The sequence below is a fragment of the Rhagoletis zephyria genome, unplaced genomic scaffold (assembly GCF_001687245.7).
Source record: "Rhagoletis zephyria isolate East Lansing unplaced genomic scaffold, Rhagoletis_zephyria_1.1 Rzeph_scaffold_35951, whole genome shotgun sequence".
Lineage (NCBI taxonomy): Eukaryota > Metazoa > Arthropoda > Insecta > Diptera > Tephritidae > Rhagoletis > Rhagoletis zephyria.
This window is the reverse complement of record NW_016193006.1, coordinates 1-3349: the sequence shown is the minus strand read 5'-3', so window position 1 is coordinate 3349 and position 3349 is coordinate 1. Positions and strand designations below refer to the sequence as shown.

The 3349-nt window shown below is 32.3% G+C and overlaps 1 non-coding gene across 1 annotated transcript; it reads right to left on the bottom strand.

The window, feature by feature from the left end:
- Positions 1-208: 208 nt before the first annotated feature.
- On the bottom strand, positions 209-290 carry TRNAL-AAG (transfer RNA leucine (anticodon AAG)). Its single transcript has one exon. It is a non-coding gene; the product is annotated as a tRNA-Leu (tRNA).
- Between the last annotated feature and the right edge of the window lie 3059 nt (positions 291-3349).

Below are 3349 nucleotides of genomic sequence, written 5' to 3'. Positions count from 1 at the left end.
ACCATCAAAAACTCATTTTCATCAAAATTGTAGATAGAGGATATTGAATATAAGCCCTCGATATGTATGTCTCTGTATTATTAAAGGTGCTATTTGTACATTACTTAATTCAAAATTAAATATAATTCGGTACACACGAAAACTCAATAAGGAAATTCTATTAAAAATACAACAAAAAAAAAAAATATTAAAAAATAAAAAAAAATCCTGGCAGCGGTGGGATTCGAACCCACGCCCCCGAAGAGACTGGTGCCTTAAACCAGCGCCTTAGACCGCTCGGCCACGCTACCCATGCTTAGCTGCTTGTCAGAGTACACACTTGATAGCACGGTTAGCAGTAAATAAATTCAATGTCGTAGCAGTGGCAAATAATCGTTGGGAGAAAGTTCATAGCATATTTTTAGGCATGCGCAAGATAAAAATTTCGCAATATAAGCAACACAAGACAGGGTGGTGGGAATGATATAAAGAAACTAAACCGAAGAAAGAAAATGAATTCATATCAAAATGCAATATTACGAACAAAATTAAAAGAATGTATGTATGGAACTAAGTGCATTTAAAGAAATTTTGTAAATTAAAAGAAAATCTATTCCATCAATATGCAATATTGCGTGATATAAATGCACATATGTATGAATATTAAATATTTAAACTCAAGTGAATGCCAGCAAAGCAGAAAAGATAAGAAATCCAACAAATCAAATTACTATATAAAAGTACAGTTTAAAGAAAATTTCTTTGCGAATTCTTTCGAAAAAGGTCCGACACTTTATTTAATAAAAATTTTACTTATGCAGTTTCGAAGCACATTAAATTTTAGTATAACAAAGTGCAAAATTCCTATCATTAAAATTACCGTTGATTTTTTAGATTTTTTTTGTCGACGGTGTTGAGCATTTTCTTCCATATGAAAATAGAATTTGTTCATACGTTGTCCATAAGCTTTAAGTTAGCTAGAAAAATGACAATTGTTTAGAAACGGAGACTGGTTTTGTTTATCTAATACTGAGGACTCAAAAACTTATAATTTTGTTGCTAAACTTTTAGAAATCTAATTAAAAAGCAAGAAGCCTATTGCTATAAAACCACAAACAAATTATCTGTCTGCTTAAAGCAAGTCCGAAAAGAGTATTAAAAAAAAAGACACTTATTAATTTTAATACATAAATTCCAGACGGCGAGAAACGATTACATAAATATGGGCATAAAACAGTTCGACCAGAATATCTGTTTTTTTTTTGCAAATATTAGCGATTTGAATATGAAATTTGTTTTTCTCTAAACGAAATTAAATTAGCTTAAAACAATACTAAAGATATGTTTAGATATGTATGTATGTAGTAAGTCACGCAATGTACTAATTTATGCTTTTTAATGTCTCGTTCTTTTCGTTTTTATATTTTCGTTTTATGTTAATACAATCGATTGGCGATGAATATTAATGCTTGTGCGGCTTAAAAGTGTGTGAGTACGAGTATTAATTAGACGAGTTATGCAATCGAAAGCATGGAAGGTGACAGTATTTATTTAGCAAAACTTCAATATTATTCAACAGACCAATGAACTGGCGCAGAATAAGAAAATAGTACAAATTTCAATGGATGCGAGGATTAAAGACTACTCGTAAAAACGCCTCTAAAATTGTATACATTGGCATTTTCAAATTCTGTCCGAACCACATTTTTCAAAATAATCACTGTTCTAATAATGTTACATTTTCGCTATAGTCCTTTAAAATTTTTTAGAATTTTTCACTGACATCCTTCCACTTTTCTTGGCTTGCTTTCGTTCCTTTAATATGTAGTAATGGCTCTGCATACTTAGTGCGTTGTCTCACTTTTTATTTCTCTCCCCCAGCTCCTTTTCTCTCTTGACTCTTGCGTTGCGTTCGGATTCCGACATGCGAGTACGTAATTTATTAAAAGCACGTACGTGATATGAAAACGCAGCTAAAGCGTATAAAAATGTGCTTTATGTGCTTTTAAAAAAGTGTAAGTATGTAATTGTATTAAAGGTTATAAAAAATCACTTAATCCTAGAGTACTTTGGTAAGCGTTGTGGGTTGAAAGTAATTAAAGTTATACGACTGGCAGCTCAGTATTGTACATATGTATGTAGGTAGACTATCTTAGCTAAGAAGAATATAGGTGTGGAATCTGTTAGCGAAGTAGATAACCGCATGCCTTTTAGTGTCTTTCGGAGGAACTCAAAGTTTTGTAGTCTTAAAATAACATTTAACGTCAAAGCTGATGTTCAATATTTTAGACGTTTTCGGAGTAATTCGGAGTACTTCGGAAAAACTACGAATTACTAAAATTTTCGGTGGAGGAGAATTCTTAAAAGTGTGCGCTAAACATCAAGTCTAAAAATCAACGTGAAATCTAACGAAGTTGTCTGGAATTTTAACAGCCTTTCGGAGGTTTGAATCAGTTTGTAATATTTCATGTATACATACTTACTCCGAAGAGCGCTGCAGCGGCTCAGAAACGACATGACACATCAAATGGCGTTAAAACTGCTTTTCCAAGTTGTTTGTAACAAAAGAAACGATTTCGGAGTAATTCGGAGTAATCATAAATACTCTAAAAATATCAATATATTTGAGGTCATTTAAACTATTGAACTCGACACACTGTACAAAGTGAATACAGAGCTCGAAAAATGATATTTAAGAACGCAAGGCCCTTAAACGGCTGCGCAGCTTGTAGATCCTGTTTAAAGAAATTTATAAAAGTTGAACATTTTTGGAGTAATTCGGAAAAACTCCGACAATACACTAATTATGATGAGAAAGACTTTGATTAAAAAGTTTTCGGTTGGATGCTCTTTCTCTTTAGCAATTCCATCAAAATACATATTTTCTTTTAATTTTATCAGTGGTAAATCGTTTGTGGTTTTCTGGCTTCCTGCTGGTTGCTGCTTTTAGCCATTTTCTCGCAAACAAAAAACTAATAAACATAATATAACATAATAGTAAACGTAGCTGATTTCCTCACTTAATGGATTTCGTGGGCGATGGCATTTAAAATAATTAAAAAAGACTGGACACTTTGTAGATGCTTTTTAAAGTATATTATAACATTTTGAACATTTTCGGAGTAATTCGGAGTATTTCGGAACAACTCCGAAAAATACATAAATTAATATGAGAAGTACTTTGACTAAAAAGTCTAGGGTAGGTTAGGTAGAAGTGGCTGCCAGGCCCAGAGGGCAAAAAAAAAATTTAAGGGAAACAAGGCAGTACCAAAAGCGAAAATAAAATTCCTATCAACTTCCTTACAATAAGTCATAGCTCATTGATATATTATGGAACGAATTTCCGTCATCCCTTGTCAAATTTGGTTTG